Genomic DNA, 22,810 nt, shown 5'->3' with positions numbered 1-22,810 from the left:
AAGTTTCTGTAAAGGATGAACCACACTGATCAGACAGAGAATGAATGGTACAGTTAACATCTTACAGGTTAAGAAAATAGATTATTTCCTGAGATGAACCTACATACTGCCTGGCATCATCAACACACTGGAACTCTCTTCAATAAGCCCAATTGTAGTCAAGTCAAAACTGTCTTTGGCTTTGCAGTACCCGAGGGTGCTTTTTTGCAACAAAAGAACAGAGTTGCTACCAGGAATCAAAGGAATCGTAGCTTCACCTAGTACCAGAAACATAGCAGGAGCCTAGAGAGATAAACTAGACATGCTGGGCCAGAGTGATGGCACAGCTGGTAGGGTGCTTGTGGTCTTCCGTGTGGTCAGCCCAAATTCAATCCTTGGCATCCCACATGGTCCCTTGAGCCTGTCAGCAGTGATTCCAGAGAGCGGAGGAGTAATGTCTTATCATCAACAGATATGGCTTAAAAAAACAACAACAAAAAAGAAATAAATTGACATGGTTTGTAGAGAGGCTCCACTTGCCATAATCCAATATTGGGTGAATGGGTCTGAAGCAGAGGCTCAGTAAAATTAAGAAACCATCCAGGAATAAGGGGTGGGGGGAAAGCATAGGATCAGGGGAGTTTCCAGCCTCCAGAACTAAGCTGATAATTGCCCTCCAGATTAAGATTTTTATTGATCAGGCTCAATCCACCTGAGGGGAAGAAGAAGACTAAAGTAGTTAATAAAAAAGTACCAACCTAATGCTAATCATGTAGAGGTGTGTCTCTAATCAAGCCTGGATGGATCTTGGATCTCACTAGGCCGCAGTGGTCAGCAACTTGCGGCTCGCGAGCCAAATTTGGCTCTTTACACTTTTTTTTTTTTTTTTTTTTTTTTTTTTTTTTTTGGTTTTTTTTTGGGCCACACCCGGTAACGCTCAGGGGTTACTCCTGGCTATGCGCTCAGAAGTCGCTCCTGGCTTGGGGGACCATATGGGACGCCGGGGGATCGAACCGCGGTCCGTCTCCTAGGCTAGCGCAGGTAAGGCAGGCACCTTACCTCCAGCGCCACCGCCCGGCCCCGGCTCTTTACACTTTTAACTTGGCTCTTCTGGTGCCGGGCGACTGCTTCAGGAATCAGGACTCTGCTCCTAGCCTCTGTCAGTGCGCACCCTGTATGGCTCTCAAAATAAATTTCAATCATGGTTTTGGGGAGGTTTGGCTCAGTTGAAAAAAAAGGTTGCCGACCACTGCTGGGTTAGTGAGGGGAAGAGGAAGCTATAGTAGTCTCTGTTAGCTACAATAGACTGAATCATCAATTCAACTAGATAGTTATTTGCTTTATGCATAAGATTTCAGTTTATTGGGTTATTTGTTTTTTATTTCAGTGAACATACCCATCTCTGACATGTTGCTACTTGAGACCAAGTGGTGCTAGGGGTCAAATGTTGACGTCCCACAAGCAAATTTTGTGATCAGTCCGCTGAGCTATCTCTCTGTCTCTAGATTTAAGTTTAAGTAATTCATTCAGGTTTTGAATCTGATGAGGGCAGGCCAGTCAGGCCAACTTGAAATTTTGACAATGTAAATTGGGCCAGTGATCTTATAGGTGATATTCTCGGTCATCAAGTACTTTTGTACTATGTCTGCAAAGATTCCCTTACTAGTTGAAATTTTCCAAATGGTTAAAAACTGATACTTAAGTTTCTTCTTTTTATTTGAGCTATATTTTTCTTCTACCTTTCATAGGTTTACTTTGTTATAAAAGGATATTATTTGCAACTATTAAAGAAATTAAAATCGTAATTAATAATATGGATTTTATACACGGTTGAAATTTGTTCTTTGAATTTTATATATTTCCAGGTTTTTTTTTTTTTTTTGGTTTTTGGTTTTTGGGCCACACCCGGCAGTGCTCAGGGATTACTCCTGGCTGTCTGCTCAGAAATAGCTCCTGGCAGGCACGGGGGACCATATGGGACACCGGGATTGAACCAACAACCTTTGGTCCTGGATCGGCTGCTTGCAAGGCAAACGCCGCTGTGCTATCTCTCCGGGCCCTATAATTTCCAGTTTTTTTTTTTTTTTTGGGCCACACCCATTTGACGCTCAGGGGTTACTCCTGGCTATGCGCTCAGAAATTGCCCCTGGCTTGGGGGGACCATATGGGACGCCAGGGGATCAAACCGTGGTCCGTCCTACGCTAGCGCTTGCAAGGTAGACACCTTACCTCTAGCGCCACCTTCCCAGCCCCTATATTTCCAGTTTTTAAGAAAAAAAATTTTCAACTTTTTCTTCTGAATATCAGAGCAAATTTACTGATAAATCTCTTTGATAATCAACAATTTCCACCAACATTTCAAGTCTTAAACTTGAAGAGATCTTATGGTTATCATTCACTAGTTGTGATTATTTTTGTTTCAAAATGTCAAGTTTAATATTTTATAATTTCAAAACCTCTGCAGGTGCACATTCTAATTTTCATAATAGATGTACTATTTAAATCACGTAAAATAGATATAACTGATATTTCAGATGAAATATCATTGTACATACTCAAAAAGGTATTGCCATATATTTTATCCATTTATTTTAACACTTAGAAACATAAAAATGTTCTTACCCTTTCTCTGCTCTCTTGAGACTTCCTTTCCTTTTTATTAATTGGGCATATTAGGATAAATCCTGAATTTAATCAGTGCTTATAAAGCATGTTCTTACGCAAAAGTTAATCAAAGCACTTGTATAGAAGGAAGAATAAAAGACAGAAAAGGTAATACTTCAAAGGAAAATTTGGATTTTCCTAGACCTAAAATATATAGTCAGTTGTTGAAGGTAGATTTTTTTCTATTATCATCATCTGGCATAATGGAAGAAGGTAGCCTCCAATGTGTTTTATATTTTCTTTGTATTTATTAGTTTTTTAAAAATGTGGTATGCATTTTAGTACTGAGAATATCCATGAAAAATATTGGAACATTAAATACTAGCATAAGGAAAAATAATTTTTGGTAAGAGATATCTAATAAAACATAAGGTATAAAGTAGGATAAATCATTGATAAAATAAGATAGTCTCTACTTGTTTCTAATTAATATGTTCTTATCTGTGATTCACTACATTTGGATACATACATAGTAGGTTGATGATTAGATCATCAATGTCTGAAGATGACAAAATAATGAACTGTAAGACCACCCAAATGCTCTTAGGGAATCTGCTTTATACTTTATAGTTTTCCCAAGCAGTCAGGAAACACATGTGGTGATTCTTAGTTCTTCCATTTACAGTATGCAACTTACTACTTTAAAAAATATCTAATTTCACTTAGTAACAACAACCAAAAACAAGTATGAATATATATTGGTGAAAATATCAAGGCTTTGATGATACATTCTGAAGCTTTTTATCAGGACATGTTTGTTCTAAGTGAAGATGCAGAATTAAGGATGAAGCCAGTCAATCCTCTGAAGATCTTTTATTTTGCAGGTAGAATAATCTTTCTTTTCCCCTAAGTAATTTACTACAAAGAATCCCTAATTGGATTCCTTCCTTCTTTCTTTATGCTCTCCTAACCCATTATATACACCGACACCTTAACAATCTTTCTAAATCACAGGTCTCTTGGATTCTACCCTCTTGCATTTAAAGCATGTTTCCTTTACTGCTACATCCATTTTATTCTATACCTTGACACATAATGTTTTCTATTTTGGAACCTCTGTTTCTAGTATCTCCTGTGCTCAATATATTATTCACATCTACCTCTTGGAGGCTTGTTACAAGAAGGAGGTATGTATACAGTGCTTCATAATAATTACTGAACCCTTTCTATTTTACTAGGTGCTTAAAGTGCACTCATTCTTTTATCTTAATGCTTCCTGATGGTTATTTGGCTTACAAGGAGTCGATACTTTTATAGGCTCCATTTTCTAAATGAAGAAACAGACTCGAAAGGACAGTCAGGTTGCCCTAGGTCACACCCATAGATAGAAATGAAGCTGTAATTTTATCTATCCAACTCCCAAAACAGATGTTTTTATAGACTTTCTTACTGGCATGTTTCCTGGAGTAAATTCAGTTTGATGAAATCTTCATCTTTAAAAACCCATCACTCTAACACTTACAGTACCTGAAAAAGGACTTGTGTTCTTATTTACTCATTGCTGGCTTTACTTATCTTTCCCACCAAGGTTAACAGATAAAATGCTTTTCTGACTTCTTTAAACCCCTTCTTGATGCTTCTATTTATTGATCTGTTCTCGTCCCCTTCCCTCTCCCCACACAGTAGGATAAGGCTTCAGTGTTAGGACCACATTCGAGATCTATCTCACAAAGACCACCAATAAGGTATGGGAGTTTATTTACCAGCATGCTGGGGTTTCCCTTCATTAGGCAACACTCCCTTACCTAGCTCTCAGGCTCCTTTAATAAGGTTACAGAGGCTTCAAACCATCAGTTAAAGTTTAAATTGATTTAAGTTTCCTTTTATGACTAGATATCTAGAATAAAATATTGTTTTTAGAGCTTGGGGTCTACATTAGCTGATGTACTAGAGGAGGGGCTGTGGTGCCCACTGGGTACACATGATCTTGTCCATCCCACAGGCCCCAGGTGGTTGCTAGTTTATCTAACTGTTTTGGTACATGTCCTCAAATTTCCTGGAACTGGTTATTCTGGCCTAGTTTCTTCTGCCACATATCTGAGGCCTGTCATGGCATTCTTTATATCTAAAGTTAAGCCAGGGTTATAGAAGCAGAATAAATTTACATTCTCTTCTAGCTTTTAACATCATCACCACTTCTGTTAATAGTTCCTTGAGTGTGGATGCTATATGTTCATTGCTTCTGAGTCCCAAGAGCATGTCCTTATATGCTGTGCCCTACAATGATTGGACAAAAAAGAAACCCAGGCAAATACCTTAAGAGAATGATTCAGTGTTGAACTATGCAGTGTTTAACCAAACTAGCTCTCCCAAGAATATTCTTATCAGGGCTAGAGAGATAATATATCAGGTAGAGTGATTGCCTTGCATATTGCCAGCCTGGTTTCAATCCCTGAAATACCATATAGTCTCCTGAGTAAGACCAGGATTAATATGTGAGCACAGTCAGGAGTTAGCTCTGAACACCACCAGGTGTGGCTCAGAAATAAGAACTAAATAAACAAATACCAACCAAATGAAAACACTCAACCAGATGCTGAGTCAATAGAGCCCTCAGCTCTAGAGAGGTAGAAAGAGAAGAGAAGACAAATTCTCCTTTCTTTCCTCCATCTTTTACTTCTTCCTGTTTATAAAAAAAAAATCTATCTATAAAATGATAAAGAGACAGGTTAAAGGAGGGGAGATAAGACTAAGAGATAATGAAATAAACAAGTTCTCTTAAAAATACATAGCTCAGGGCTGAAGTGATAACACAGCAGGTAGGTCATTTGCCTTGTAGGCAGCTGACCTGGGTTCAATCCCTGGCATTCCATATGGTCTCCAGAGCCTTCCAGGAGTGATTTCTGAGCACCAAGCCGAGGTAACTCCCGAGCAATGCAGCTGGGTGTGGCACAAAAACAAAAACAAACCCCCCACCTAGCTCTGCTTCATGCTTACTCAGCTCAGATTCCAGTGTTTGGTTTGCCCTCTGCCTCATCCCTCAGCCATCCTCTATTCATTTTCACAACCTAAGAATTAGACTCACCTCTTCCCTTGAGAGCTTTATGAGTGGAGAAGGATTCCTGAATCAAGGAATATGACACATAGAATCTAAGTGAGTCAGTGCAAGTCCCAGGAACAAAGTTTGAAACTTTTGACCACTATTTCCGGACTCTATGCATCCCAGCGCTGCCATATCTCCTGCAGAACTTGTTATAAATAAAGGACGGGGGACTAAAGAGATAGTACAGAGGGTAAGGTTAAGGTGCTGACCTTGCATGAGGCTGACCCTTATTCGATCTATGACACCCCATATGTCCACAAGGTACCACCAGGAGTATTTCCTGAGTGCAGAACCATGAGTAGCCCAGCACATCACAGGGTTTGACTCAAAGATAAGGAAAAAGTAAAGAAGAGGGACGAGAGAAAGAGAAGGAATATGATCTATCCAGCGAAGTTTTCTGGTTTTAATGAATAGTGTTTTAACACCTATCTGCATATATCTTTTTCTAGAACAATAAATGACATGATCTCCTCTTTTTAATAAGGTAATTATATTAGAAAAAAAACTCATAAATGTTTTATATATATAGTTGATTTAAATGGCCTTATGAAAAACTGAAAGATTTGTTCTTGAAATATAATTGGCTTCCTGAGAGACTATAAAATAGTATAGGAATGTTTACTTTCACAAGATGTTATGAAATTCAAAGTATTTATTAAATAGAAGTTTATGCATATATTTCTGAGTTGGGAGCAATTTTTCCTAACGTATCAGGGAATTTTTGAAAGTATTTGGAGATATCTTGGCAGTCACAACTTGAGGATTGGGGAGCTACTATCTTATTGATTAGTTTGTAATAATCTAAGAATACTTTTGTAGGGCCAGAGAGATAGGTGTGGGTTAAGCCACATGCATTATGTGCAGCCCAACCTCAGGTCACTCTTTGGCAATTAATGTGTGGTTCTCAACTTTGCCATATGCAACTCCTGCATGAGATTCCCCCAAACACTACCAGGGTAACTTGGCTAATTCATAGCATTCCAGGGCCCGAGCAATATCATTTCCTTGGGTACTCATACCCAGTGCTCAGGGGACAAGAAGTGCTAGAAGCCTGCCTGAGATTGAAGCTGAGCCACCAACATGAAAAGCATATGCTCAGCCTGTTAAGTTATTTTCTAGTCCTGGTCTGGTCATTTTGGTGTTTACATCCACAAATGCAAACACAGACATGCGCGTGCATGTACAATAGGCCCAAACAAACAAATGAACAAAAAAGTTCCCTGTACATGGCCCCAGCCTCACCAAGAAAGAATTAATACTTAACCTAAGAGCAATTTCAGACTTTCCACAGAGTGAAGTTTTAATTTTTTCTTGGTGGAAGTGTGACTAGTTGATGTCTCACCCAATTTGTGCTCAGGACTAACTCCTAGTTCTGCTTAGCTGCAAGTATGGTATGTGCCTTAGATCTTATACATTTTTTTTTTTTGGTTTTTGGGCCACACCCAGCGTTGCTCAGGGGTTACTCCTGGCTGTCTGCTCAGAAATAGCTCCTGACAGGCACGGGGGACCATATGGGACACCGGGATTCTAACCAACCACCTTTGATCCTGGATAGACTGCTTGTAAGGCAAACGCCGCTGTGCTATCTCTCCGGGCCCAGATCTTATACATTTTTGATAACTGCAAAAAGTGAGATTTTATAGTCTTTAAATGCTTTTATTTGGTAGGAAAAGATTATTGCCACACAATCTTACTTGCATGAGCATTCCAGGAGTGATCCCCATGCACTGGGCCAGGAATAGTTCTCAGTTACGACTAGGTTTGACCCTAAAACTAGAACAAGCAAACAAAGGGAAAAATATGACAAAATACACTAAAGAAAAACATTTTAATTCCTCAGTTTATATTACATGGTTAAAAATATCAAATGGGGCTGGAAAGATAGTATAGAGAAGGAGCTTGCTTTTTATACAGCCAATTTAAACTGTCATCTCTGACATCTCAGATGGTTCTCCGAGCAACACCAGGAATGATTCCTAAATGCGGAGCCAGGTGTAACCCAGGAGCATCAAAAAATCTGCTTGGAAATACACATGCTCACACATATGTTAATGTAGAAAAACAGTCCCATCTTACATTCCCATCCCTAGCACTTTTCTCATTTTAGGACCTAGTAGCTTTTACCAGTTGGACACCAATCTTGGCTCTGTCTTCACTGCTGGGACTAGCAAATGCTCTGCGGGCATTTAAGGGGTTGGGCAAAGAAGTGGGAAGTGGAACAGCTCTCAGGACTGAAAGAGGAGTCCAAGTGGAACCCCTCACTCTTAGATGATTTCATGTTCCAATCTCAAAGTCAATTAGATGTCGAAATCCCGCTGCCAAACTCACATTTCCCTCTTTTAATTCCATTTCTATGACCACAAATGACTGTAGTGAAGAGAACTCTACATGTCTCCTCTCAGTTCATCAACTTTTCAGGAGAATAGGGAAGGAGAAGAAAATAGAAGCAAGAGCTGAAAAACCCATAGGAAAGGTGCAGTCTACACAGGTATTCAGTTAAGATCCCAAAGATGTTACCATCCTTATTTCATGTTCTTTAACTTGTGTCTCTCTGCTTTATGAGGAATAAGAACAAATAGTATTGACAAATTTCTTAGTTTGGAGCTAGCAGACCACATAACCTAAAGTGGAGTCTGGAACAATGATAGAACAAAGGTTGAAAACCTAAAGTAAAGATCATGCTCTCATTTAAGGAACTGCATTTATTTATTTATTTATTTTAAGGAACTGCATTTATCTGTGAGTTAAGACTCCATATTATAGCCACCTCATACTTAATAATTAATTTTTCTTCCATTGAAAGGAGTCTAGAAATAGGAAATCTCTTAGTTTTTTCTCATAGGTCTAAGAAGCTACTGTTGCTCCCACCCTCATACCCATCTTTCAGAAAGGAGAAGATATATGGAAGGAGGAATAGAACCTTTCTGTAAATAAAAACTTTTTCATAAACCTCTAGCTAACTTAAGTGTATACTGCAGTTTTCATAACATAGTCATAGGCATACCTAGCTAGGAAAAGATAGTGAAACATATTTTGAATAAATAAAATGTCATCCCAAAAAGAATAAGGAAGGAAGGAAATGGATATTTAGGTAGTCAGACATCTGTCTTTTACAAACACTATATAACTTCAATAAGCTTCTTCTTTTATATAAAATATTTTGGGAGCCAGTGAGGTAGCTCAAGTTGGTGGGGCATATTCCTTATATACATCTTTATGCCCTGAGTTTGATCTCAAAAACCCCTACCCTGAACTTCTAGGAGTGACTAGTGGGCTTACAAGCACTGCTAAGGAGGCCCCCAAGATTAAAAATATTAAAAAAATTATCATAACTATCTGCTTTCTATATACCCTCATCTCCAGCATTGATTAAAGAAAAATGAAGGAGAGTTTTAGCAAATAGAAAAGCTAGGAGTAAGTATATAAGGTGACTTTTTTACCTACCTGTTTAGTTACCAAGGTGATAAAGAGTATGGACTATATATTTTAACAAATACATTTTTAGTTAGTTATAAATTAAGTTGTAAAATTTAGAATATTTTATGGGTGTGAGTCCAATTGAGAACTTTTAGGAAATGTGAATATTTTTATTTAACCTTTTAGTATTGATCCAATTTACTCATTCAACAAATATTTGTTAAAGAGCTACTGTGTCAGTAATGAGCTAGATCAGGTCATAAAAGGTTGTAACCATCCAACTAGGAAAAACTGAAACTAAAAATAACATTATTGTTTAATAGTTTTAAATCCAAGTTGGCTTGGGAATATATTGCTAATACAGTGACTTAATTGACAACTGAATATATCTTTACACTAAAGCTTTAGTTTTCTAGGAAATTGATATATTTATATATATAGCAATATATAGATGACATTACAAATTATGTAATCCCATCTATATTACTACTCCCATCCCAATCATGATACAGAGCAAAAGTTTTGCTAAGTATTTAGTTTGTAAATAGAAATAAAATAAGAGGCATTGAGAGTATTTTGGCTCAAATCCTAGAGAGGAAGACAATGATTTTTTTTTTTTCTTTTTTTGGTTTTTGGGCCACACCCTGTGACGCTCAGGGGTTACTCCTGGCTATGCGCTCAGAAGTTGCTCCTGGCTTCTTGGGGGACCATATGGGGTGCCGGAGGATCGAACCGCGGTCCATCCTAGGCTAGCGCAGGCAAGGCAGGCACCTTACCTCCAGCGCCACCGCCCAGCCCCAACAATGATTTTCTATACAAAGAAAATGCCATTCATCTGTTACCTAAATGCAGATTGCCAAGGTAGCTAGATTTCTAGGAGCTTTAGATATTGCAGGTATTATAAATGAAGAATGATAAGACATTTTGCAATTAGTATGACATTTTATATTTTATTAGAAGTTTTTGAGGAAAATGTTCTTCATAGTTTTGGAGAAGAATGAATTCCACCTGGCAATGTTCAGAGGGCCATATGCTGTACCAGTAGTTAAAAGGGGTTTAGCCACACTTCAGACACACATACTTTTGTTTGGGGAGTTGCAACCGGTGATGCTCAGTGTTTACTTCTGACTTTGCACTCTAGGTGGTGCTCCGGGAAGTTGTGCTCAGGGGAGCATAAGGAATGTTAGGGATCAAACCGAGGTTGGCCAAGTGTAAAACAAGTGCCCTTCCAGCTGTACTATTGCTCTGGCTCCAGCAAGAAAATTAGCACCTGTTTGAGCTATCTTAGTGCAGTGTTTGGGTTTTCTTTGGTACATACCATAAGTTGCTGAGCCATCCATTATTGAATTGATTTTATGGTCTTTTTTCTTTATGTTAAAGAATCTTTAAGATGTTATGACTTACAAATGAAATATAGTTATGAAATGCTACTAGGCTTTTTGGATAGTCTTATTCTATCTATTTTTTTAATGTTTGCCTTAAATCAGTACTAACTTCACACCTATTGCAACTATGCATATGACATTAAAAAATTGCCAAATGAAATGCTTTCTTGCCTGAACACAGATGAGTTGTCTTTATTGATGGTTCTTGTTATGCAAGGAACCTGGCTTGGTGTCACATCTATGTATAAATACAAAAATTTTCTATGTGTATAATATACTTTTAAAAGGATTATACTTTCTATTTACCACTATCTTTTTAACTGAAATTCTGCTATTTTTTAGACATGATTATGTAGCATATTATATAATTTCTAGTTTTCTTTACTTGCATCAGATAGTAATACTGTTTCTGAGCCATTGCAAAATAGTAAAATTAAAATATTATATATATTCTCTAATCATATGATGCCTTATGATTAACTCTTTGAAAGTAGTTGAGTTTCAAAGTACTTCCTCTAATTAGAGGTTGATTTGGTTCTAGTACTCTTGACAGCCTTACCTTACTGTCCTATTGTTAAACTAAAAAGAACACATCTCAAAGAAATATTTTCATTTTTTGCATAAGAAATAATCCTAAGAAAATCAAGTTCAGAAGTAAAAGGAAAAGAGATCAATATGTAGAACAACATTGGGCTCAATGTCTGATTTATTTTTGGCTCTGATCATCTGCGCCAGCAATTGCATGTTAGGAAGGATGACTCCAAGTTACTTTGTGCTGATGGAATTTATTATAGGGAAAGGAATACTTTACAAGCCATGGCTTCAGCTTATAATTGCAGACCTCATGTCAATATAAATCATATTCAAGCCATTAAAATAATCCCGAATGTCCCATCTTGTTGGGATTGTCTTTGACTTACCTCCCAAGCTTCTTAGATTTTCCTAAGAATTAGAATATATATCTATCTATATATATATAATATATATATATATAAAGACAAACAAATCTCATTGTCCTATCCTTTCAGTAGCACCTAGAATGTTTATTTACCCTTTGAATAAACTGTTTTTATATAAAATGATTTTTTATTGCCACTGGTGCACAAAAGCCTATATACTTTATATTAATTCACATAGACAGTAATCTTTCACAGTGTTTTGATATTTGACCTATGATGATTTATTTTGAGTCATTAAATTTTGTATATCATTTATATTTATAAATAAAATTTTTTTATTTTTATAATTTTATTTCTAGGTATTCAACTTAGGGCCTCACACATAAAGGCACAAACTCTATTTCTGAGCCATCTATCTGGCTTTAACTACTTGACTTATTTATTTTTGGAGGTAAGAGTTGGATTATGCCCAGTTAGACTTTGGATTTCTTGCTTATAGCCTTGAGTTCTGCCTCATTCTGTAGTCTGCATGGAACAAAATAACTAATGTACAGGCAAGTCTATCATTCACAAAGAGCTTAGAGAAAAGTTACACTTAGGACTTGGAAGGAAAGTTCAGAAACTAATGTATATTAACTTGGAGTTTATTAACTTATTTATTTTTTGCACACTTGCCATATGTCCTTCACAATTATTTTAGGAGATAAGTTTAGTTATTTTACCCATTTTACAGATAGCAACATGAAGACTTGGAGTAATAAACTTGTCCAAGGTCGCTTGTAGTAAGTGATGGGAAGCCGTGCTTGAATTCTGGAAATTTGACACTAGCTCCAGCTCTATAGGGCTACTATAATCATAAAGCATATGACTGAGTTGTTTTTATTGTATCACAAAACGTGTCAAGGGTTTTAACTTCAAATGGAGGAGTTGGAATCTGTTTTTAGAGCCAACTTTCTTTTTTTTTTTTTTTTTTTTTATGGTTTTTGGGCCACACCCAGTAACGCTCAGGGGTTACTCCTGGCTATGTGCTCAGAAGTTGCTCCTGGCTTGGGGGACCATATGGGACACCGGGGGATCGAACCGCGGTCCGTCCAAGGTTAGCGCAGGCAAGGCAGGCACCTTACCTTTAGCGCCACCACCCGGCCCCATAGAGCCAACTTTCTTAACAGAAAGTAAAGGATTCATACATAAGGGACGGATTAAGTCAACAAGTTAACATTGAAGTTCAGATCATAGGAGTAGTAGATGAAGCTAAACAGGACTACTGCTCAGCCAATATGACAAAAGAAAAAGGGGTGAGGCTTTTCCCCAAGTATGGTCCTTCTGAGAGTGCCCACAGTAGTGGCGCCACTGTGGACTGTTAGCACTTTAATATTTCAGGCTCTGTCACAGACCAACTGAATCTCAAGATCCCAAAGTGATGAGCTTTTGCATTAGTATTTGAGAAGTCCTAGTCGAGACCTAAAGTTTAGGATGGGAAGGCCACAGATAACTAGAAATGAGATAATTAGATGTTTGAATCATGTTCATCAAACATACTACAACAGTCTTTTTTTTTTTTTTTTTTACTTTTTTGAGAATTCACATGGATGCACTCAGGAGTGGCTCATGGAATCATATGTAGTACCTGAGATCTAAAAAAGGGTTGGCTTCATTAAGTCAAGCAAGTTTACCCATTCTCTCTCTCTCTCTCTCTCTCTCTCTCTCTCTCTCTCTCTCTCTCTCTCTCTCTCTCTCTCTCTCTCTCCAAAAAATTACCATTTGTGGGATTTGTTCTAGATCATGTACTAAATCTTAGTGTCAATTGATAGCTCTCAACAGTTAGTTTTTATGATTGTCCAAGACTTCTAAAATTTTGGTTATGATAAAGTGTGAAATGAAAAGACATATTAGAAATTTGAGTTAAATAGTTTGGCAAGGAAAACAGCAAGAGGTGATACAAATGTGACAGTCTTGAAAACTGTCGAACCCCTGTGAAGTAATTTTACATTTCTGTTATTGAATATTAGTAATCATCACTAACCATTTTTGAAAGATCAAAATATATGGGATTATGCACTAGAAAATTTGGAAATAAAACAATTGCCCTATGGTAAGCAGAGTTAAGAACAAGATGTGAGAGAAAATTATCTCCCAATATCTTGTTTTATTTAAATAAGGTAGATTCTTGGATTTGGGGCAATTTTATACTTAGTCCTGGAAAGATCTGAAGATTTAAAAATCTCATGCTCCTTTTCTTTCATTCTTAATATTTTGGCTTTTGTTTTGTTTTGTCTGGGGATCATGCCCCACAGTTCTCAAGGGCTTACTCTTAATTCTAAATTCAGGGATTCTCTTTAGAGGTTCAAGAGATTACATGGGCTGCCGAGATCAAACCTGCCTCAGTCTTATGCAAGGCAAACACACTTCTCAATATACTATCTCTCCAGCCACTCTATGTTTGTTTTGGGTTTTAGTACGACACCTAGTAGTATTCAGTGCTTACTCCTGACTTTGTCTCAGAGATTGCTCTTTAGGTCCTGGAGACCAGGTTCAATGCCTGGGCTTGGACCTGGGCTTTTCCTGTCGTATTTGTGGCTATCTCCTTCCCCAACTTCTTATTTATCTCACCTGAATGATCAGAACTGCCCACATCTGGAAAGGGCAAGTAGGGGACTCTACCTGGGGGGCAAAAAGGGGATAAGAAGGAGAGTTAGAGAAAGAAGTGTAGGAGAGGCGAAAAGCAGAAGTGAAAATGAGCAGAAGCGAGAATCAACAGTACATTCAACAGAGATTCAGCATCAAATTCGGCATCAGCAATTGAACATCATCAAAGAAGCAGCAGCAGTAGCCTCAGCAAAGGAAATTAGTCAGCTAGGAAACCTGAAAAAAGCAGCTGAAAGGAAAACAGAGGCCGAGAGAGCCAAAAGGAGTAGAGAAGTAGCTGCTAGGAAAAGGCTTAGTATAGAGGCCATGTGAGGATGTGTACATGGCAGTAGGGACTGTGAAATAAAGCTGGATGACTCCTGGAACTTCATCTGACTGCTTTTTGAATCTCTCTGCCATCATCCTGCAGATTTCAGACCCTTGGGCTTAAGGGGCAGTAGGAGCCATGCCGAGCCTAAAAAGGCCTCACCATCCCAACTCTAGGACTCTTTAATTAATATATTAAGACAACAGTATTATCATTCTTTTTCTTAAAAGTGATTAAATGGTAGACATTATAGTCTGTGAGTATATTGGGTCATTGGACTTAGAATTAACGCCTTATTTTTTTTTGAAAAAATGATAAGCAAAAGCAGCCAACTTAGTCTGTTTCTGTTCTGTCTTACTTCATGACCTTTTTCACTTGCAGGCTATTTCAGTCGTTAGCTGAAAGGATGTTAGGCTATTTACTCATCCAAATCATTTAATGGCCTTGTTGTGCTCTAGTATTGTTGAGAATCTATGCCTGTAGGTGCTGACTAAGACTTTTTATTGTTCTGTGATCAATAGGAAACTCTGTAAGGTGGTATATGTTTGTTATGCAGAAAAGCCATTCCTTTCCATATCATATAAGCCCTAATGGACATACGTACAGCAACAAACAAACAAAAAACACAAGAAAATAAAGTACTTTTCCAGCTGGTTAAGTGGCACAACTTGTAATATGATATTTTCTTTATTTTTTCTGGAGTCTTCCTTTAGAAACTTGATATTCTTTTACAAAGACCTATAACTCCAGGTGCAGTCATTACCCTGCTCACAGATGGACAAACAACTGATCCTGACTGCTTTAGTAAATGCCTTTAATGCTCAGAGAGTGAGTCATGGTGAGGAACATATTGCCTTCCCATTTTATGCCATGGTACTTTTTCCTACATTTAGGTTAGATCATGTGGAAAAATCTAGAGCATGTAAGATTTTTCCCTTGGGCAAATATGATTGGGAGTGAGTAGTAAGCTAGTGGAGAGAATTTTGATTGAATCAGAGAGTTCCTGACACTCAGGTGCAGTTTTCTTATACTTCTCCAATTTAGGTTATGCCTCTTACAGGCTCACTACTTATATAATTCTCAATTGCGGGCACTTGTTTTCTTCTTCCTGTTCTTCCCAGTACATGCCCAGTCACCAGTCAACCTTCTCTTTCTTTTCTTTTCTTTTCTTTTCTTTTCTTTTCTTTTCTTTTCTTTTTTCTTTTCTTTTCTTTTCTTTTCTTTTCTTTTCTTTTCTTTTCTTTTCTTTTCCTTCCTTCCTTCCTTCCTTCCTTCCTTCCTTCCTTCCTTCCTTCCTTCCTTCCTTCCTTCCTTCTTTCTTTCTTTCTCTCTCTCCCTCCCTCCCTCCCTCCCTCCCTCCCTCCCTCCCTCCCTCCCTCCCTCCCTTCCTTCCTTCCTTCCTTCCTTCCTTCCTTCCTTCCTTCCTTCCTTCCTTCCTTCCTTCCTTCCTTCCTTCCTTCCTTCCTTCCTTCCTCCCTCCCTCCCTCCCTCCCTCCCTCCCTCTCTGTGTGTGTCTCTCTCTCTCTCTCTCTCTGTGCTTCCATATGCCCTCTTCCTTCCGCATAATTATATTACTTACTAAAAAATAAACAAACAAAAACCTTTCAAACTCAAGAGGCTAGAGCTATATTTCAGCTGGTAGGATGCTTGCCTTGCATACAATCAACTCGGGTTCAACCTCAAGCACCAAAATGGTCCCTTCCCCCTCCCCTCAGCTCCCCATCTCCGCCTCACCAGTGATTATAGAGCATGAACTAGGAATAACTCCTAAGCATAGCCAGTTGTGGTCTAAAAATGAAACAAGACAGAACAAAAAAACCCTGGTACTTTATGAAACTCTTATTTCTGGTCATTTAATAAACAAGTTCTATTCACCCCTTTACCCTTCGCTTAAGTGCTTTGCTGCACACTAATGGTATAATGGTATAATCCTTGATTAGAAGTTTGTAATCAGAATTACATTTTATTTGCTAAGTTGCTCCTGTTAGGAGTTTATTTTTTATAAAATATAACAGTATTTCAAAAGACCTAAAGTGTCTTAGAGGGATTTGAGAGGGAACATGATGCAGAATTTCACAGCCCAGAGCATAAATAGATATGGCAAAAACGTATTCTCTTTTGCTGTCTTAAAAGATATTCTTATAGAACCCGGAGAGATAGCACAGTGGCGTTTGCCTTGCAAGCAGCCGATCCAGGACCAAAGGTGGTTGGTTCGAATCCCGGTGTCCCATATGGTCCCCCGTGCCTGCCAGGAGTAGTTTCTGAGCAGACAGCCAGGAGTAACCCCTGAGCACCGCCGCGTGTGGCCCAAAAAAAAAAAAAAAAAAAAAAAAAAGAAAAAAGAAAAAAGAAAAAAAAGAGATATTCTTATAGAAAAAGTATGAGAGATGGCATGATATGTGTGTTCCAACTATATAGCCTTGTTCCTATCAGAAAAAGAAGAGTCTCAGAGAACTACTCAAGGAAAATATCTCAGGGCCAGCACATAAATACAGAGGGTAGGGTATACCTGAGTTTAATTTCTAGCATCTCATCCTGAGTCCCACAAGGTTTGGTCCCTAGACACAGAGCCAGAAGTAAGCCCTGATCACTGCCAGGGTGTCTCCCAAAAGGAAATGATCCCCTCAAAATGCAAAGTTAATTAGCATGTTAAGTTTTATTAAATTTATTAATGAAGAATCCAGCAATATGTCACAACTAGCTCAAAGGAGCTAGTTTAAACATTTAAACATAGTTAAACAGTATGTTAAAAATTTGACCATATTGGAAAAATGGACATATTTATAAATCAGAATTATTGAAATAGATGTATATAGAATGTTTCACATTCTTCCATTATTGCTGGAAAAACACAATTATGTCGGTTATTTGGATTTTCGATTAGTATTTTTGTCTTCAGGCCATGCCTGGCTGTAATCAGGGCCTACTATTTACTCTATGATCAGAGATCATTCCTGGTGGGGCTTATGCTGAGCAGGGGATTGAAACTGGGTTAGTTGTATGCAAAGTAAGCACTTTAAACCTGATATGATCTCTCAAGCCCCCTTTTGCTTTTACCAGGGTCATAAATTAACTTCTAGAAAATCAGAGACTCTTTACTCCAGAGAATGTGAACTTATATTAGTTTTTTTATTGAAATACCTATTTTTCCCTTCCAGTATGATATGATTAAGGAAATGATACTATCAATGGCTGTCTCCGATCAACACAAAGTCTAAACAGTAGCCAGAAATCCAAGCAGGGCTTGAATCTCTTCCCTATGGTTTATATTATCTAGTCCAGAACCCCTCAATTCTACAACGGTCAACTAAAGTCAACATATATCCACATATCTACAAATTCTATTAATCCTTTAAGAGTCTGTTAAATTGTCATTTCCTCCAAGAAACCTCTATGCACTTTTTTAGTTGGGAATTACTACACTTCACTTCCCTATCACTGTTATCACATTTTCCCTATACCTTTCCTGATTATTGATCATCTACTCAAATCTACAGGGATTCTCATGCTCATAGTCCATTACTAAAGAATGATGGGACTTAAGTATTCTTTGATTCAGTAGTGGTTCTAAGGCTGAGCCTGGGCATTTCTATTTTGTCCATGTTTTCAGATGCTACTGCTACTGGTGATCTGCAAATATTATTTTGAGGCCCATCCAACATGCATAGAAAGTATATAAAAACTGCAAAAGAGATTAATCTGGCATAGATCCAGGTCTTTGGATATTCCAAACTTCCTCCATCTCTGTCTTATCCATTATCTCTGGCCCAGATCAGGACATTTTTTTTTTTTTTTTTGGTTTTTGGACCACACCAGGTGACGCTCAGGGGTTACTCCTGGCTATGCGCTCAGAAATCGCCCCTGGCTTGGGGGGACCATATGGGACACCGGGGATCGAACGCGGTCTGTCCTAAGCTAGCGCTTGCAAGGCAAACACCTTACCTCTAGCGCCACCTTCCCGGCCTGATCATGACATTTTTTAATTCAATGTATAAGATGAGAATTTAATGACTATAGGTTCAAGAAGTTCTGGTATGTAAACTCTTGATCCATTATTTTCTTTCAGAGTTGATGTGTCCTTAAGGATATTTCTAGAGTGAACAAGAAACTACTTTTAATTAAGTCAGATTGACATAAAATCCAGCTGTACTAGTAATTTTAGAGATAGACACATTAACAAATAGTATAGTAGGATAAGTATAATTGAGGTAGTCACAAAACCCTTTGTGAATAAATAAATCATGTAATCTCTTTACCATCTGCCACTGCCATGAATTCCAATCTTGTGTTTACTTTCAATTTATCAAGAAAAGGGCCTTATATAGAATAAGACAGCATTTCTGTCTTTAGTGCTTTATAACATTAACATCTCCAAATAAAACTTTTAACATGTAATTATAAACATTCAATATCAAAACAGCTAAAATGTAAAGAATTCCTATTTATTAAATTCCTACTCTGACATGAGATACCAATATATATTTAAAATAAATATTAGAAGATATAGATTAAGTTCTTTTTATTTTACATAAAACTGCTGTCTCTTTTTTGTATAGAGATAAGTAGTGGTTATAAAGTTTTTTTTTCTGTTTTTGCCTTGCCAAGGATTGAATCTAGGGCTACACAGACACCATACATACATGCACTGTAGCACTGAACCACTTCCTCAAAATAGTGGAAATCAAGAAAGATTAAAAACCTGAATATTAAGTGATCTTTGCTTCTTTTGATAGTAACTCAAATCACAAACTCTGGTGTCAGAAATGAACCTTTTACCTTGCAAATTAGATTTGAGAAATGCCATAGAGTCCTGACCTCAAATTCATGTAACAGTTTAAAATCAACATTTGAAAGAAAATTTTTTAAAGCATTTAAAAAGCAGCCTGCTTGATCGTAAGATTCAAAAGAATACCCAGCATGTCTATCGTTAATTGGTTCCAGAATCAAATAAGAAAATATATATGCTACAAAATAAGTTAATTTAGACTTATTGATTCACTTAAATCAGGGGTCTCAAACTCAATTTACCTGGGGGCCGCAGGAGGCAAAGTCAGGCTCATCCTTCAGTGCAAAGTCAGTAATAAGCCTTGAACATTGAGGGGTGTGACCCAAACAACTAAAACAAAACAAAACAAAAAAAAATTCCTCTAGGGCAGGGCCACAAAATGTTGTATGAAAGGCCATGAGTTTGAGACCCCTGACTTAGATTAATACATAAAGACATAACCTATTTTAAGTTTGTGTCACACCAGTTAATGCTTGGGTGGGGCTACTCCTGGTTCAATGCTTGGGAATCTCTCCTGATGGTGCTTGAGAAATCATGCAGTGCCAGGGATTGAATTCATGCTGCATGTATGCAAAACTATGCTCCAGCTGATGGAAATATCTCTTCTGCCCATCTCAGTAGTCTTCAAAAAATATTCCCTTTTCCTTCTTTGCTGTACTAAATGGGATACTTGCACTCATAGACTTCACCAACTTTGATTGCGGTGCTTATGCGGGTCTTCCTTTGCAGGTGAAAGTGTCAGTACACCCTTGACTATAGTGTGCCAGAGATCACACACCCTTTTGTGGTACCAGAAGTTCCAAACAGTAGCACCATTGCTGTAGTATGGCTGTAGCATTGCAGGACAGTAAATCCTGCAATGAAACTTGCTAGTCTCATGCCTGCGAGAGGGACAGGTGTTCATTTTTTTATTCAAGTTTTGAGAAGGTTTTTCAAGGTAGTACCACTTTGCAAGTGAACACATTTGCAACATTTGCCTGTTAAAGTAGCAACATTCTATTAGCCATAAACTTGTTCACAGAGCTCTCTTCTCCCATTGCCAGATGGGCCTTTATCACACCTCTCTTTAGTCCCAGATTTCTTTCTGCTAATTGCAGCGAAGTCAAATTGGTGCAAAGAGGGCCTCAGTGAGTCGCAGATCTTAATTGGGACCTCCGATTTTTTTTTTTTTTAAACTGTAAGTGGAAGTATAGAGCTGAAAGAAAAAAAAAAAAAAAAGCACAGAGAGGTATGTTAGGACATGGCAGTAGGCTATTTACACATCTCTGTAAATGTGACAGAATTTAGGACTGATAGAAGCATTCTGTGTCCTGGCAGGAAATGCTAAAGTACAATTGTAGAATGTTAATTCTGATTGCAGTACAATACAGAAACAAATAAGGCTTTCTAGGACAGACTATAGAAATTCGCCATAGGCATGATACAGTTGTTGTAATCTTAATCTTTCCCAACTTGTCCTAGTGTTGGGTTTCTCCATTTAGGCACAACTGGCAGTGGAAGTTGAGAAATTCTTTGTGGCAGGGCTGCCCTTAGCACTGGTGGGTTCTTAGCAGCATCGTGGCCTCATCTTGCAAGATGCCAATGGCATATTCTCAGCTTGACAAACCAAAAATATCTCCAGACATTGCTAAATATTCCCAGGGGTAAGATTGTCAGATCTAGCAAATAAAAATAGGAGGGGACGCCAAAGTAAATTTGAATTTCAGATAAATAGCAATTAACTTTCCCTGTTAAATATGTCCCATGCAATATTTGGTACAGACTTGTACTAAGAAATTTTTTGTTATTTTAAGGTCAAATTTAGCTGGGAGATCTGTATTTTTATCTAGCTCCCCTAATAGGAGGCAAATTTTCAGATGAATTAAAACCATTTATTGTAGGTATCAATAATTAACACCCAACACCCAATGTTCTGATTCATTGACCAAGTTTTTCTCCTTCCTTTCTTTTTTTATTGGAGGGGCAGCGCACATCTAGTGGTGTACAGGGCTGACTCCTGGATCTTTTGTTCAGGGATCACTCACTGTGAGGCACAGCAGCTATATAGGGTGCTGAGGATCAAACCCAGGTTGACCATATGAAAGGCAAGCACCCTATCCACTGCACTAGTGCTCTGGACCATTTTTCTTTTGTTTTGGGGGGGGGGCATACCCGATGGTGATCAGGGGTTATTCCTGGCTATGCACTCAGAAATTGATCCTGGCTTGGGGGACCATAAGGGACACCGGGGAGGCTTGGGGGACCATATGGGACACCAGGGATCGAACTCAGGTCCATTCTGGTTACAGCTACATGCAAAGCAAAAGCCCTTCCACTGTGCTATCATTCCACTCCCTTTTCTTTCTTTCTTTTTTTTTTTTAAAGTAAATGGTATTATTTAGGAAATATGGTGAGAAGGAAGAGATTCAGAAAAGCAATTTAATTACACATCTGAGTTGGCACACAGGTAACTCCAGAACTGAATATGAGTCTTCTTGTCTTTTTTGTTTTTCATTTGTTTTTACTTTTTGTTTGTTTGGGGACACACCTGGCAGTGCTCAGTGGTTACTCCTAGCTCTGCACTCAGGAATTACTCCTGGTGGTGCTCAGTGGACCATATGGGATACCAGAGATTGAACCCAGGTTGGCCAAAGGCAAGGCAAACACCCTACCCACTGTATTATTGCTTCCCCCCTTCATCTTTTTTGACTCCATAGCTTTGTCTTCAAGAGATCAGTCATCCATTCATTCATTCATGAACAAAAAAATACAATATCTGAATGCCATAGTTTATGGCATTAGGCTGGTCCTTTATGGACTATTAGTAATGGGAGGCAAACGGTAACAAATAAATTGTGTTAGTCTATTGTCAAAGACTGACAGTAAGATCAACAGAGGAGGGGAACATTTGAGAAGTTCAACTATGGAATAAAGCTGAATAATGAACAAGCAAAAAGCAAGGGGTTCCTAAGTTTATCTCTTAGGAAAAACAGTATCTATATGTGTATATATAACAATATATGAATATAATATTTGTATATAATGATATATATAACAATATATATAATATACGACAATATAAATAATACATATAATGAAAATTTAGAGAAATGTTAGGAGAGAAAAAGAGAGATACATGTTCGAAAGAAAATATAGGTTTCTGGACAGGGAAATGGAGGGAAAGCCTAGAAAAAAATTAAAATTAAAAAGGTAGCTATACATAAAGAAGAAATCCTGCACTTCTCTGTAACTTGAATGAATCTGGAAACTCTCATGCTGAGCAAAGTGAGCCAATGAAGTACACATACCAAATGGTTTCTCTGACATGTGGAGAACAAAGATACTTAGTAAGGAAAAACACAATGGCCAGCTTCAACTTAGAGCCTACCTGTAGAATGGAGTTCACTAGTTCACTAAGTGGAGGCTGAGAGTTGGACTGGGACCTAGAAACCTCAAGATAGCGTCTCCAGTAAATGGTATGATATAGCAATATTGTATTCCAAAAATATTATTAATATTATAAATAATGGCATCAATTTTTTGTTTTGCTTTAGTGAAGCTCAGGAGTTACTCTTGGCTATGCACTCAGAAATAGCTCCTGGCTTGGGATTGAAGCACAGTCTGTCTTAGGGCAGCTGCTTGCAAAGCAAATGCCCTACCACTGCACCGCTGCTCTGGTCCTAGTGGCATCAATTTTTTTTTAGT

General features: G+C 37.9%; 1 protein-coding gene across 2 annotated transcripts in view; it reads left to right on the top strand.

Moving 5' to 3' along the window:
• OXR1 (oxidation resistance 1) overlaps positions 1–22,810 on the top strand; it is a 363,437-nt gene that overhangs the window by 255,512 nt on the left and 85,115 nt on the right. The window lies entirely within an intron of this gene.

Source organism: Suncus etruscus, chromosome 5 (assembly GCF_024139225.1).
Source record: "Suncus etruscus isolate mSunEtr1 chromosome 5, mSunEtr1.pri.cur, whole genome shotgun sequence".
Classification (NCBI taxonomy): domain Eukaryota; kingdom Metazoa; phylum Chordata; class Mammalia; order Eulipotyphla; family Soricidae; genus Suncus; species Suncus etruscus.
This window is presented reverse-complemented; position numbering and strand designations above follow the sequence as displayed.